The following is a 16,734-nucleotide window of genomic DNA, read 5'->3' as shown; positions in this document are numbered from 1 at the left end:
GAACTTTTAAACCCTCGGCATCGAAATGGCTTGTCGACTTGCACAGAACGAACCGGGAATGAACTGGAACTGACCCGATTTTTCTTAACTCGACGTGTTGGCTCTTGTATCCTTTGAACTTGTCACATCGCGCCAAAGGAGTGATGGATTCGCGGTCAACGGTGATCAAGGTGCATCCAAGGTCTCTCGGTACCATTCATCTCAGTCAATTACATGGCTGCCTTTTGGAGATTGTTGTTTCTGATCCAATTACAATAAAGAGGCGTCCATATCGCCGCTGTATAGTATTGTTAAGCACCCATGTACAAGGTGTATTCATTCATCGCTCTGAGTGTTGAAACCATTTGTAACAATTTGCAGAGAAAAACCAGGGAAAGGATAGGCGGGACACTGATCCAAAATTGGCCAAAGCCATGAAATTAGCGACGGGTAGGACGTGGGAGTTGAGGGAGAAACCCTCATCTGGTTTAGAAACTACGGGCAGAGCTGGTAGAGCCGCCACCTCACAGCTCCGGTGACCCGGGTTCAACCTTGGCCTCCGGTGCTGTCTGAGTGGAGTCTGCCCATTCTCCCTATGGCCGCGTGGGTTTCCTCCCACACCCGGGCTCTTAGGTTAACTGTCCGCTGTAAGTTACCCTTAGTGTGTCGGTGAGAGGTAAGCACTTTGTGTGTGTTGCTCCAGATTTCAGCATCTGCAGAATCTCTTGTGTCTCTGGTGTAAATGGACGTTCAGTTGTCTGCATGAAGTTGATGGGCCGAAGGGCCTGTTTCCGTGAGATATCACTCTATAACTACTTAGACGACCACTTGACGATGCAAGGTTACACTCTGAGAACTCCGATTAGTTGCAATAGCGTTCTTTCTTTCGGCTGACATGGTCACGAGGGGCCGAAAGGGCTCTTCCGGAGCAATGATTTCATTTAATGATTCGGGAGAGGAATTCAGGGAAAGAATTGTAAAGAACGAGTGGCAGGTTTACTTCCGATGTTGTGAAGATAAGACTGACGGGGGACTGAAGGACGCGGGGCAGGACGAGGTGGAGGTAATCATAGGATGTGACCCCAAGAGATTCGTGGATGGGACAGGGATTTTAAATTGAGTGTGCCGGAGGAGAGTGGACGCCGAGGAAGGTCAATGGACGGGACAGGACGGGGGTTCATAAAACAGGGGAGGAAAGCTGAAAATATTCAGCTGGTCAGGCAGCACCTGTGGAGAGTGAAACACGGGTAATGTTTCAAGTCACAGAGTCATTGAGTTATACCGCACGGGAAGAGAGTGGATAAGGGGGAAAGAATGTGGATATGTGTCTTTGAAATGACGGATAGTGGTTAAAAAGGGAAGTGGATAAGTAGCTGAAAGGAAATAATTTTCAGGGCGTTGCGAATGGGGGGATGGGACTAGCTAGAGCCGTTAAGGACTCCATGGGCCGAATTGCCTCCACCCGTGGTAACCATTCTCTGAAATGCCAGCAAGGAATCAAGGAATGGCAGAGACAGGCGGTGCCGGGTGGAAGGAACCACGCCTGGTAACGATTAGGACTCAGGCAGATTGCCATCGGGAGGCCTCATTGAGTCCGACAGGTCCCATGGATGGGCACCAGCCATGGGAGTGAAGTGGGGGTGAGGGGCACAGTAATAATTAGGGAGGAGTGTTGACACATTCATGACAGTGTAACAGGCCGTTGGAGGGTCGGAGGACGTGGTGGAGAAATAAAGCAGGGCGTCATCAACATATACGTGGAAGGGCACCCCTTCACTGTGGATGGTCATTGAGAGCAGACTTGAAGGTGAGGAGAAAGGGAAGAGCCAAGGGGGACCCTTGGAACTCTGATGCAGGGAAATCATTGGGCAGGAGGAGAAACCGTTGTCAGAGGTGCTCGCCAGTTGTCTATCAACAATAATATCGCTACAGCACAAGTAAAAAGGTTAACTTAGTCAAAAGGGAGAGACTGCTTGCATTGCAGACCAGTTCAACAAGAGAGCGAAGATTCAGGTTAAAATTCGGAACAGGGATCATGCATTCTACCCAACACTGGTCCAACTTTATTGCCGAGTATTTGCTGTGTATGTTTTAGTTTTTATTGTCATTTCCAACGGGATTTTAAAAACACTAGCAAGCAATATGTTGAAATAATATTATCGATAGATTAATTGTCTACACCTGTCTAAAAAAAGGTCACATCGCACCAGTGCTGAATTTATCCATTTGTCGACTTAATTTGCCTTATACTTAGTTTGCAATAAATATTTTCGCATCCAGTTAACTCTGCAGTACGGTGGGAATCTTCGTCGTTGAAGAATATGGGATGCAGAATGTATTGTGTTACATGATTCTATTGACTTGAGAAATTGCGTCCCTTGAATTGAACGCCCTGAAGAGTGAAACGGTAATAGCTTTAGACAACAAAAACATTGTTGGGAGAAAGCGAATTAATGAATAGACAAGGTGTGGGCAAAGCACAACCGTTCACAATGGGACTTCGAAACGAACAATTTGCAAATCCTCCCATCACAGAGAGTGCCTATTAGTTCCAAACGATCTGCTGGAGGAACTCAGCGGGTCAAGCAGCATCTGTGGGAGGAAATGAATTGTCGAAACCCCGCATCAGTCCTGCCTGACCCGCTGAGTTCCCCCAGCAGATTGTTGCTCCAGATTCCTGCATCTGCAGTCCTTTGTTTCTCTCAGATTTGTGTCATCCTGGCGGAAGCGATTCGGATTTAACATTTAGGACGGATCCAGACCTAGAGAAGATTCGCTGATATAGCGTTATCTCCAATTAAAATGTAAAATTTATGATATCACTGGCACGTGGTGGACTTAATGAGGAGATGGGATGTATTGTTGGGTTCACGGAGAGGTATAGGGAGCTGGTTTACAGGGAAAAGTGTTGCATATGAGGAAGGCGAGGTATGGGGAAATAGTTGGGAAAGCGGGCAGATTCGTTGGTGCAGTACACGGGAAAAAGGTCGGGTATGCAGGAGAGATTATTGGTGTGATGGGACAGATTGCAGGAGTACACACGCCGAGTACAGACGCGTTTCTGACCTTAGTCAACACAATAATAATTCAGATTCCTTGCTGATGGTTTACTTCTTCAGTCGAAGCCCGTGGCGTGAACGTGGTCGGATACGAATTTAGATTAAATGCAGCATGAAATATAAAATCATTGCACAAATCGACAGACGTAAAATAATTCGTAAATGTTTGCAAATGGGAGATAGTGAGAATTTTTTAAAACAAGAATTTTTCCCATTATTGAACGATCCAATCCTAGAGGGCATGCATTTAAGGTGAGAGGGGGTAGGTTCAGAACAGACGTGAGGGGTACGTTTTTTACTCAGAGAGTGGTGGATACCTGGAATGCGTTGCCTGATAGGGTGGTGGAGGCAAGTTCATTGGGGGCTTTTAAGAAGGGCTTGGATGGGCAGATGAATGAGAGGAAAATGGAGGGATTTGGGCATTCTGTAGGTAGGAGGATTTAGCTATGTCAGCACAACATTGTGGGCTGAAGGGCCTGTTCTGTGCTGTACTGTGCTAAGTTCTATATTTAAGAATTGTACGAACAGATCGAAAACTAGAAATGAAAAGGGATCGCAAGAGATGTTATACTAAATAATTACAAGTTGGTTCACAGAGCGATGAAGGTCGGACAGAGGAATTGCAACCTGATGGCTCCAGCAGGAGGTTGCATTCTACAACCCTCGCCACGACTCCCTTTAAACAGTCCTGTGTTTAATTCCCGCCGTGCAGACACTGAAAGGACGCCAATGCATGAGAGAAACGCCGAAGCGATTGACTTGGGAAGACTTCGCTGGCAAAGCTTCACACACTCCCCTCTCCTTCCCTCTCCCCCCTTTTACTCTGGCTTCTCCCCTCTTTCTTTCCAGTCCTGGTGAAGGGTCTCGGCCCGAAATGTCGAATGTTCTTTTCCCTCCACGGATGCTGCCTGACCTGCTGAGTTCCTCCAGCATTTTTTTTTATGTGATGCACCCAGACCCATTCTCGCTCTGTGCCTTCAGGCTTTCGCCATTCGCGCTAATTTGGTTTAGATCCACGTAAAGTACTTGTGTGATCTTGCAAATCGCTTTCACATTCTTGCAAAAGAGGCTTTACAAGGGAATTAGAAGGATCTTCACTCTCCCGGATGGGAGTTGGATACGGTTTGCAAAACTGGTTTGAAGAAAGCAGGGCATAGTTCGTTACAAAATTCTACACCTAACTCGCCCCATCCCCTGGGAATGTCACGGACGTTTTCAACGCGCCTATATACAAGTTCAAATGTGCAGAGCCAGCTAAAAGCAGGAAATGTGTGTGTGTGTGTGTGTGTGTGTGTGTGTGTGTGTGTGTGTGTGTGTGAGTGAGAGAGAGAGAGAGAGAGAGAGAGAGAAAGAGAGGACGGCAAGGGAGAAGGGGGCACAGGGTACAAGATAAACCATCAAAGACAAACCTTAAAATGATTGAGCAGGCTCTGATATATATTACACGATCCACAGTTTTTACAGCTGAGTGATTGAGTTGCGTTTGAGGTTTTACATTCACAATGCTGTCCTACTCTTGCGGTCCGTGGAGCCATCTGCTCGTGAAACAAACGGAGCAGATGTTCCGAATAAAGAGCTGAAGCCACAACTTCCAGAGTAAATTCACAATCTCATTCTGAATTCAGAGTTGTAACCAACACATCCTCAGCAATTGGCATCATTTGTCCATTACTATTACAAACTTTAATATTCGTCACTATCGGTCTCTATTAGTTGAATTTGATCACTATTTTAGCCATCAACAACCGACGCTATTATTGGTGTTTATCCCTGTCTTATTTGAAAGCTTCGATTAAAGATAGTATTGTTCCCTTCTGTGAATCAATCTCAGCAAAGCATAAAGGCTGGGTTATCCTTCTGTGAGCTAAATTTAACAATCTAATTTTAAAACAGAATTCTTTTACTGAACACGTGCAACTCTGGAATATTAAGGTTTGGTATCGGTAAGGATGATCAAGAAGCTATCCAAATGCCTGAAACCAATCTGGTGAACTGATGTCCTTCAGGGAAGGTAACCTGTGATAACTACTTGTCCCTATGTGAGTCGAGACCTCATCAGCATGGTTGAACTTCCCTCCAAGGAAGTCCAGCACACAAAGCTTTGCCGGCAGTTTAAGAGAAAAGGCCACCATTTAGTTCTCAAAGACAATTATGGACGAATCTTGCCAATAATCCCACCCGAAGAGTCAATAATCAAATACACTGCAAGTCTGGTTCAATCCGTTTTCACTAATGCATGTTTCGGTGCAAGTCAGATTCTTGTGAATCTTTGCCGAGATATTGGGATGACGTTAAAGCTGTAAAACAGTTCCTACCATCACATGTTTCACAGGACAGATCCTATAAATATAGTAATAACTTTAGATGTCATACTTTTTTGGTTGGATCGTCTGTTTATTACTTTTGGAACTTTGTGCACACAGGTGAATGAATTGGGATGGGATCGCTACTGATATGGGCTGCAAATAACATACTACTGTTAACATTGTTCAAATATTAATATTAAATGTTAACATTGGAAATATATTCAGGCCGTCTTTGAACTTAGAACATTACAGCGCAGTACAGGCCCTTCGGCCCACAATATTGTGCCGACACTTTATCCTGCTCTAAGATCTATCTAACCCTTCCCTCCCACATAGCCCCCCATCTCTCTATCATTCATGTGTCTATCTAAGAGTCTCTTAAATATCCCTCATGCACCTGCCCCCACAACCTCTGCCGGCAGTGCGTTCCTGCACCTACCTCGCTTTGTGTAAAAAACTTACCCCTAACATCCCCCTTATACCTTCCTCCAATCACCTTAAAATTATGCTCCCACTCAGCCAGTCTTTGGAAGTGTGAGTGTGAGGAACTAATCACCAATCAGACAATTTACCATAATTCTAATTATAATAGTGAACGTCAGTGTTTTGGAATGAGTGTTCTTATGCATCAGTGCGCGCACAAATATGTAGTAGTCGGTATGAGTGCCAATCTGCATCATTAGGTATGTCAGTGGGTATGTAGTGCATGAAGTTGATACATGAAATCTACTTTCATACACTATTCACCCACTGACACACCTAATGATGCACATTGTCTCTCATATACTGGTACATATTCGTGCACACACTGATGCACAAGCATACCCGTTCTAAAACACGGTCAGTCACTATATTATTAGAATTAACTTGGTTTGCTCAAGGTTAAGTTTAGCAGGCAGAAACCTATTAATGACAAGGTTAAGATTTAAATGAAAATTTTCTAGCGATGTTAAAATAACGAAGAAATTTGTTGGAGTGGATAGGTGTACAATGCATGTAGTGGTAGGAGAGTCAGTAACAAAAGTTTAAGGTATTGGATAAAGAGCCTGAGGGGGGAAGGAGATGATTTTGTTTTACATGGGCAGCTATGATCCCGAGTTCACTGCCGGAAAGAATGGCGTGGAAGCAAATTCAATAGTAAAGTTCGAAAGAGATCTGGGTAAACACTAGAAAAGGAAAACAAACGCAGGCTAGAGACAATCTACAAGAAAATGAGACTAATTAAATTGCTTTATCAGAGAGTTGGAACAGGCAAAACGGGGTGCATGGTTTCTTGCTGATTTATATGGATTTATGAACCAGCCACAATATTTGACCTTTGTGGTGAGCAGATACTGCAACAGTACTCTAAGAGTAACAGAATTTGTCACGTTATTTCTGATTTTAAAAATAAGCGGATATCTGTACAGGAACTGTTCAATCTTTCAATCGCATTGAGATCTCGGCCAGTCATGCAATACAGCGGCCTTTTCCCCATTTCCCTTAATTTCCTTCAGTTAGCAAAAATGTCATTCTCAATATTTAAAATTAATAATCTTAGCATTAATTGCGATTTGTCAAATAATCCAACAGTTTGGAGTTCACTGGCTGCAAAGAACTGAGATTTAATAATTGCAGGCCCTTCTCCACTGTAGTTCATGAGCTGGCTATTAACCCGCAGCGGAGTCACCAAACATATCCCGGCCAGTCATAACTTCTCAGTTCCTGAAACATCAATATCCCCACACACTTGGTGTGATCACGGCCTATAGGACGCCGGCGATTCCCAGTTCCCTGCAGCTTTTCTACCTGGTTTGTAATTACAGAAGCGACTCCCCTTTAAAGTCTACGGCATTTTGTCTGATTTATGTTCAGGTACGCCGAGGAAGGTGAGTAGAGGTGAGGTGCAGGAATGTAGCGACCATGTGCAGGATCTTCAAAAGCACATTGGAAGGGGAGTGGAATGGGAGCGGGCCACACCGCGTTTCAGTTTGTGCCGATTACAGGTCAGAAAATAACAGACAATCGGCAAACTTAATAGGAAGAGGGCATTTTTTCTGTCGCCACCGAACCCCATTGAAGAGGAGACACAAGAGACTGCAGATGTTGGAATCTGGAGCCAAACAGCAACAAACTGCTGGAGGAATTCAGCGGGTCAGGCAGCATCTGTGGGGGTAAATGGGCAGCTACCACTCTCTGTGTAAACAAAAACTTGCCTTGCATATCTCCTTTAAACTTTCCCCCTCTCACCTTAAAGCTATGCCCTCTAGTATTTGACATTTCTTCCTTGGGAAAAAGATTCTATCCACCCTATCTTTGGCGCTCATAATTTTATAAACTTCTATCAGGTCTCCCCTCAGCCTCCAACCCAAAACGTCAAGTGTCCATTTCACTGCACAGATGCTGGCTGAGTTGCTGAGTTCCTCCAGCAGTTTGTCCCATTTTGAACAGGAGATATTTCCATTTCTGCCAAGTTAGGAAAACTCAGGAATTCAAAATAATTGGTATTGGTATTGGTTTATTATTGTCACTTGTACTGAGGTACAGTGAAAAACTTGTCTTGCATACTGTTCATACAGATCAATTCATTCCACAGTGCATTGAGGTAGTACACGGTAAAAACAATACCAGAATACAGAGTAAAGTGTCACAGCTACAGGGAAGTGCATTGCAGGTAGACAATAAGGTGCAAGGTCAAACAAGGTAGATTGTGAGGTCAAGAGTCCATCTCATTGTATAAGGGAACCACTCAGTAGTTTTATCACAATAAGATAGAAGCTGTTCTTGAGCCTGGTGCTATGTGCCCTCAGGCTCTTGTATCTTCTGCCTTTTGGGAGAGGGGAGAAGAGAGAATGACTCAGGTGGGTGGGGTCTTTGATTATGCTGGCTGCTTCACCAAGACAGCAAGAGGTATAGACAAAGTCCATGGAGGAGAAGTTGGTTTCTGTGATGTGCTGGGCTGTGTCCACAACACTCTGCAGTTTCTTGTGGTCCCGGGCAGAACAGTTGTCATACCAAGCCATGATACATCCAGATAGGATATTTTCTACGGTGCATCGATAAAAGTTGGTGAGTGTCAAAGGGGACATGCCAAATTTCCTTAGCCTCCTGAGGAAGTAGAGGCGCTGGTGAGCTTTCTTGGCCATGGCTTCTACATGGTTGGACCAGGACAGGCTATTGGTGATGTTCACTCCAAAGAACTTGAAGCTCTCAACCCTCTCGACCTCAGCACCGTTGATGTAGAGAGGTGCATGTACACTGCCTCCTTTCATGAAGTCAATGGTCAGCTATTTTGTTTTGCTGACATTGAAGGAAAGGTTGTTGTCATAACACCATGTCACTAAGCTCTGTATTTCCTTCCTGTACTCCGACTCATCGCTGTTTGAGATATGGCCTACAACGGTGGTATCATCTGCAAACTTGTTAGAGCAGAATCTGGCCACGCAGTCATGAGTGTATAGGGAGTAGAGTAGAGGGCTGAGGATGCAGCCTTGTGGGGCCCCAGTGTTGAGAACAATTGTGCTGGAGGTATTGCTGCCTATCCTCTCTGATTTTGGTCTGTTAGTCAGAAAGTCAAGGATCCAGTTGCAGAGGGAGGTGTTGAGTCCCAGGTCTCGGACTTTGGTGATCAGTTTGCTTGGAATTATAGTATTGAAGGCAGAGCTGTAGTCAATAAGCAAGAGTCTAACGTAGGTGTCTTTACTGTCCAGATGATCCAGAGATGAGTGTAGGGCCAGGGAGATGGCGTCCACTGTAGACCTGTTTTGGCGGTAGGAGAATTGCATAGGTTGAGGTTTTCTAGGAGGCTGGAGTTGATGCGTGCCATGACCAGCCTCTCAAAGCACTTCATGATGGTGGATGTCAGAGCCAGTGGTCGGTGGTTAATAAGATATGTTGCTTTGTTTTTCTTAGGTATCGCGACGATAACTCCCAATTTGCTCTCCCACGCGATGGAAAGCTACAGAGGCAACCCCCTAGGTTTACCTGTGCTGACAGCTAACAGCACAGACTATTGCACTCCCTGATATGCACACCTTCCGACCCTGGTTATTGACAACCTTCTCCATTCATTAACCACTGCAAACCCTCAACTCTAAACATGTGGATGGTAGAGCATGCCAGGGAGCTGGATTGTTGGTTTATTTTGTGTGGTAGAGCCATGAAACTCTGCGGTATGAGATGGCTGTTACATCCCGATCAAAAGTGGTATCACTCAGATGTAAGTGCAATAGATCAGAGGCAGAGACACAAAAAATTCTGCAGATGCTGGAATCTGAAGCAATACACAAAAAGTGCTGGAGGAACTCAGCAGGTCAGGCAGCATCCATGGAGGGAAATAAACAGTTGATGTTTCGGGCCGAGACCCTTCATCAGGACTGGAAAGGAAGAGGGCAGAAGCCAGAATAAGGTGTGGGGAGGGGGAAGAGCACAGGCAGGCAGGGGATAGGTGAGTCCAGGTGAGAGGGGGAAGGTAGGTGGGTGGGGGAGAAGATGTAAGAAGCTGAGAGGTGATAGGTAGAAGAGGCCAAGGGCTGAAGAAGAAGGAATCCGGTAGGAGAGGGCAGTGGACCATAGAATAAAGGATGGGGGAGGGGAGGAGAGGAGATGAGCAGGTCATTAATGCGGGGAAAGGGAGCCATAGGAATGAGGAAAGACAATGGAGTGGGGGGGGGGGGGGATGAAAAGAGAGGATGGAATTACTGGAAGTTAGAGAAATCGATGTTGAGGCCATCAAGTTGGAGACTCCCAAGGCGGAATATGAGATGCTGTTCCTGCAACATGCATCTGGCCTCAATGTGGCAGTAAAGGAGGCCATGGATAGACATGTCAGTATGGGAATTGGAAGTGGAACTGAAGTGGGTGACCACCGGGAGGTCCTGGCTGTTGCGACGGACAGAGTGAAGGTGCTCAACGAAGCGATCACCCAATCTGTGTCGGGTCTCACTGATGTACAGGAGACAGCACCGGGAGCACCGGATGCAATAAATGACACCCTCGGACTCATAGGTGAAGCGCTGCCTCACCTGGAAGGACTGTCTGGGACCCTGAACAGTGGTGAGGGAGGAGGTGTAGAGACAGATGTAGCACTTGGTGCGGTTGCAGACATAAGTGCCAGGGGGGTTATCAGTGGGGGGGGACAGCTGGACAAGGGAGTCACGGAGAGAGCGGTTCCTTCTCAGAGCAGTCCCTACTCTGAGAACGGGACTGAATCCTTTTCATCATCTTACAGTTTGGTAAATCAAGAAACATAACACCACCCAGGGCACAGCAACAGCTTAACTGGTGCCGCATCCACTATACTGGTCAATCATTCCTTCCATGACCACTACACTTTGGCGATATAGGGTACTACAAGGGTAGCTCAGTGTTATTTTCAAAGAAAAGGGAGTTTTTCAACCAATATTTATGCCTCAACCAACTCAGCTAAAACTGATATCTGCTCATTATGGACAAATGGAAACATTGTATGTGATAGGCTGCCACACTTCCTACAGCATACTGCAACTACAATTAAAAAGTGCTTCATCGGAACATCACCAGAATTGTTATAAACAAGCAAGTTTTTACTTTTTAAATAAGTATTTATGTATGTACATATAGGCATGAAATCTAACCGTTTGCCTGTGGCCTTTGAGTGAGGCATAGTTTTATTGGAGTAAATTGTCTGAAACCAGTAATAAGGTAAAACTGTTGTGTTCTGTGAGTAGAGCACTCTACATTTAAATGCAAAGAGCCTTTTAATGACTAGTCTGATGCTTACAATCTATTCCTGTTTAGTGGAAGACGTTCATAGCAAGAGATTGAGTCAATTTTTGCTTTACTTTGCTCATAATTTTTTTAAAAAAATTGTCTCTTTGTGGACTCATTTTGTGACACAATTCAATATAAAGGTGGATTTTATCATCCAGAAGCGGAAAAAAAACACATTTTGCTGTTCAAAACATGAAACAAAAATCTGTCGATATTGGAAATCTGTGAAATAGAAATGAAAATGATAGGAATGCTCAGGAGGTCAGGCAGCAGCTGTGGAGAAAGACTGGAACTAGCATTTATTAACCATTGCAATTTGCCCTTAGAACAAGATATGGCAGCTCAGTCATTGTTACTAGACTAGTATCCAGAAGCCTGGTTATTAATCTAGAGACTTAAGTTTAAATCTATTATAGCAGCTGGAAATCTAAATTCAAGCAGTTAAATAAATCTGGAGTGGGTACAGTATCAGAAAAATAGGAACTGCAACAGGTATTTTGCATATTGCATGTTCACACAGGGAATGCAGTAAAAATAAATGATCCAATTAAGCAATTTGTCTTGAAATTCATCTCTGGATATGCTTTATAATAGTGGCAGTGCTTTGTACCCTGTACAGGATCTGAAATTCCTTTTCATTGATCTCACGAAGGATAACGTGCAGCTGCCAAAATGTAACATTACCAATTCAAGATGGATTGCAGTGTGTTATTGTGTTGAATACTGGGAGAAAATTCCTATGTCCTTTTTCTAATAGTGTCATGGGATTTTTTTGTATCCACTGAGAGGTTAAGTGACTCACCTGAAAATCAGCGGGATAATTAAAGCTAATGCTATCAAAGACAATGCAACAGCATGAATAGAAAATTAGTTTAAGCATAAATAGCCATTAATGAATCATTTCAGAAAAAGAATTTGCAAAGTGGCATCCCACAAATTAGACTGTTGTCAATACATATATCTGAATGCTTTCGACTTGAATATAAGGATGTGTAAGAATTGAAACATGTATTGGGAGAGTTTGATTTTTGTTTCTGTTTTAGACCTTTCACTTCCAGTGGATGTCAGCAAACAGTTTTACAAATTAATAGGTCACAAACTAATAAATATTGGCATGAATGGGATTTAGCACTTCTTGTATACAAGTCACAGAAGGATAACGTGCAGGTACAACAAGCAATTAAGAGAGCAAATGGTATGTTTGCCTTTATTGCAAGTGGATTGGAGTAAAGGGGTAAGGAACTTACTGTAACTATACAGGGGTTGGTAAGACCACATCTAGAGTCCTGTATAAAGTATGACCTGGATTTATTTCCCTTGGAGTTAGTAGAGCAGAGGTTCATTGAATTATGTCCTGGGACCAGAGAGAGATGGATTAGAATGGGCTTGCATTTTCTAAAACTTTATAAAGTGGGTTGATCTCATTGAGATGTATGAAAACATTAGATGGGCTGATGGGGAAGATGGGAAGATGTTCCATCTGGCCCAGAGACATAGAATTAGCAAATTCCCAGAATAAGGAGCTGACTGAAACAGAGATGGGGAGAAATTTCAAAAGTGTGTGCAAGGATTGCAGGCAGGGTGGCAGTGTTGCAAGTGGGGACCCGGCACCCAGCCCCATTAATCATGTTTAGAAAGATGCATCAAAGACAAACATATGCATGGCCCTTTGAGTGCTATGAGACTTAAAGACCTAGAGGGATTGAGTTTAAGAGCCGCAAGGTAATAACACAGCTCTATAAAACTCTGGTTAGACCACACTTAAAGTACTGTGTCCAGTTCTGGTCGCCTCATCATAGGAAGGATGTGGAAGCATTGGAAAGGGTGCAGAGGAGATTTACCAGGATGCTGCCTGGATTAGAGAGTATGGATTATGAGGAGAGACTAAGGGAGCGAGGGTTTTACTCTTTGGAGAGAAGGAGGATGAGGGGAGACATGAGAGAGGTGCACAAAATATTAAGTGGCATAGATAGAGTGGACAGCCAGCGCCTCTTTCCCAGGGCACCAATGCTCAATACAAAAGGACATGGCTTTAAAGTAATGAGTGGGAAGTTCAAGGGAGACATCAGAGGGAGGTTTTTACCCAGAGAGTGGTTGGTGCATGGAATGCGCTGTCTGGGGTCGTGGTGGAGGCAGGTACATTGGCCAAATTCAAGAGGTTACTAGGTAAACATATGGAAGAATTTAAGATAGAGGGATATGTGGGAGGAAGGGGTTAGATATCTTAGGCAAAGTCTAAGGGTTGGCACAACATTGTGGGCCAAAGGGCCTGTCTTGTGCTGTACAGTTCTATGTTCTATTAACATCCTACATCCTACACATGCTCCTCTTCAGAGGTCTGGGCATGCTATGTTGGCACCAGAATTGTGGGCTGCCCCCAGAACACTTTACACAAAAGATGTATTTCACTGTGTGTTTTGATGTACATGTGAGTAATAAAATATCTTAACCTTTGGAATTCTCTATGTCAGAGGTCTGTCAATGCTTAGTCAATAATGACGGTTAAGAATGATGTTGATGGACTTTGGCTGTTAATGGACTTGTGAATCAGACAAGGAATATCAAAATTTTTAATAATGGAAACAAAAATTGTTGGAAACAATTCGTGGGTCAGGAACCATCTGTGGAGAGGGAAACAGAGATTATAGTTCAGGTCAATGACCTTTCATCAGAAAGTTGAGAGTTTCAAGCACTTCCTGTTTTTGTTTCAGATTTCCAACAATTACTGTTATTTTTTCAATTTTAGAATTCTTCTTAAGAAGTTCCCTGGGATCGAGGATGACTTGCTACCACTCCAGTTCTACAGGTCCTGAGGTGACTGAGAAGTCCTATTGTTGGATCTGAAGACTCAGCCACAGATAGGGCAGGTGGGGCTTGGCCGGGCTGTTGGTGGGTTGAACTGTTGTACATTTCTTCCACAGGCTTTACCTGTACGCGCTCCACTTGTAGAGACTTCAAATGCTTAGCACCTTCTCAGATGCCCATTTACGTGGCTGTGGGCAAGGGATTCCCCTACATCAGAGAAGGCATTACATTTTCTCAAGGAGCTTTTGAGGAGATAATTGAATCATTTTCCCTGGCTTCCTGGAGATTGCTGGCAATAATAGATCTTGGAGGAGAGTGAAGCATGTACACAGTAATTATGTTATATACAGCAGCTATGTTCTCAGAGCTTTGAAATTATGCTTCATGTGATTGGGCAGGGAGACTGTTCTCCCTGAAGAAGACCAAATAAAATTAAATAGGTTAAATCAGAAGAAGGAGGCAGGAACTCATAACCAAAGCTCAGAGTCTCAAGGCAACTGGCAAAAAAAAGAAGGGGTGCTGTGGAGAATCTTTTAGTGCCAGAAGGTGTTATGATGAGTCACAGAGTCATAGTCATACACCTCGGAAACAGGACCTTCGGCCCAACTTGTCCATACTGACCAAGGTGCCACCTGAGCTGGTCCCATTTAAGTATTATAATTGTAACTGCCTCTATTACTTCCTCTGGCAGTGCATTCCATGTACGCACCACCCTCTGAGTGAAAAACTTGCCTCTCAGGTCCTTTTTAAATCTTTCCCCTCTCACCTTAAACCTGTGCCCTCTAGTTTTAGAGTCACCTACCCTGGGAAAAAGATTGTGACCATCCACCTTATCTGTGCCCCTCATGATTTTATAAACCTATATAAAGTCACTCCTCAGCCTCTTACGCTCTACAGAAAACAGTCCCAGCCTACCCAATCTCTCCTTATAACTCAAGCCCTCCAGCCCTGGCAACATCCTTGTGTATCTTTTGTGTATCCTCCCTATCTTAATCAAAACCTTCCTATGGTATGGCAACCAGAACTGCACACAATACTCCAGGTGTGGTCTCATCGTTTGTCTTGTACAACTGTAACACAACATCCCAACTCTTGTACTCATTGTCCTGACCACTGAAGGCAAGCATGCCCAACGCCTTCTCCTCCATCCTATCTACTTGTGTCACCACTTTCAGGGAATGATGTACTTGTACCCTAGGTCTCTCTGTTCTACAATACTCTCCAGGGCCTTGCCATTCACTGTGTATGTTCAATGGCCCTGGTTTAACTTCCCAAAATGCATCACTTTGCACTTGTCCGAGTTAAATTCCATCAGCCATTTCTTTGCCCACTTTTCCAGTGCATCTGGAATATACTTCCTGAAAGCTTGATGGAGGCAGTTTCAATAGTCAAGTTTCAGATTAGAATTGAATAAACAACCCCTGGACTGTGAGCCCACCAATGAATGCCAGGCCACCATCTCCCACACCATCACAGATCTCATCAATTCAGGACATCTCCCCTCCACAGCCTCCAACCTGACAGTGCCCCAACCTCAAACTTCCCGCTTCTATATCCACAAACAGCACAGTCTTGGTTGGCTCATTGTTTCTGCCTGTTCGTGCCCCACTGAACCTACCTCCTCATATCTCACCATCTCTTCTGTCTTCCTAGAACTGCATAGATTTTGAAGGGAAAGACTTCGCAGACAATTGGGATGAGGATTATTTGCTTAGCTCTGAAACAGGCACAATTGCTTTCCTTCTGTGCTGCGTCATTTAAAAGGAACATGTTATACTTATAAAGATATTGTTAGTGCATTTGTTATATTAATTTTTCCATTTTGCTACCAATATTGAAGGGAAGAGAAATACGTTTTAATTCATTCACAGAACGTGTATGTTGACCATTCCTAATTGCCCTTGAGAAGATGGTGGTGACCTGCCACCTTGATCTCAGCAGTCCATGAACATTACCACAACAAGTTCCAGATTTACATGCAGTGATGATGAAGGAGCAGTGATATCTTTTAATGGATGCTGACTTGGAGAGGAAGTTACAGGCAGTGTAGCACTGGTGCTCTTGTCCTGGGGCTGGAAGATGCTGTCCAAGTAACCTCAGCAAGTTGTTGCAGTGTATTTTGTAGATGGTACATGCTGTAACTACAGTGCAGTGTTAGTGGATGGGGTGAAGGTTTAGGGTGATGGTGGTTGGGGAGGGGTTGGGCAGTCAAGTGGCTGCTCTATCAGAGATGAATCCGAGGATCTTGTATGTTGTTGATGCTTCATTTATCTTGGTAAATGAACTGTATTCCATTACACTCCTGACTCGTACCTGTAGACGCAGGAAAGGCTGTGGGGAGTCAGTACTTGAGTCACACTCTGTTAGATGCTCAGCCTCTGACCTGCTGTTGTACCCTCAGCATTTATGTGGCTGTTCCAGTTGAGTGTCTGGTAATAGTTACACCCAGGACCTTGATAGTGGGGATTTAACAATGTTAATAAATGTTAATATCAAACATAGGCATTAGGCTTTCTCAGTCATTGCTTGGCACTTGTGTGCCATGAATGCTACGTGTTATATGTAGCCCCTTACCAGTGAGTTGTCCAGGTATCGTAACTTGCAGGAATGACTTGTGAAACGATTGAGTTATTGACTTCTCATGACAGATCAGTGTCCTAACTTTTATTGATTTAATGATGACAAGATATCCACATGAGACAGTTTATCTCAACTTCTCCTTTTCTGAGGACTTGTGGAAGCTGGGGCTGTTAGAGATACAGGTGGAGGTGGGGAGCTGGTAGTGTTGTCACAGATCATCTACTGTCCAGAGTGGAAGGTGACATTGGGCAATAATCAAGAACATTTGGTTTCCC

Source organism: Pristis pectinata, chromosome 25 (genome assembly GCF_009764475.1).
Source record: "Pristis pectinata isolate sPriPec2 chromosome 25, sPriPec2.1.pri, whole genome shotgun sequence".
NCBI classification, from domain to species: Eukaryota; Metazoa; Chordata; class Chondrichthyes; order Rhinopristiformes; family Pristidae; genus Pristis; species Pristis pectinata.
Note: the sequence above shows the minus strand (reverse complement) of the source record.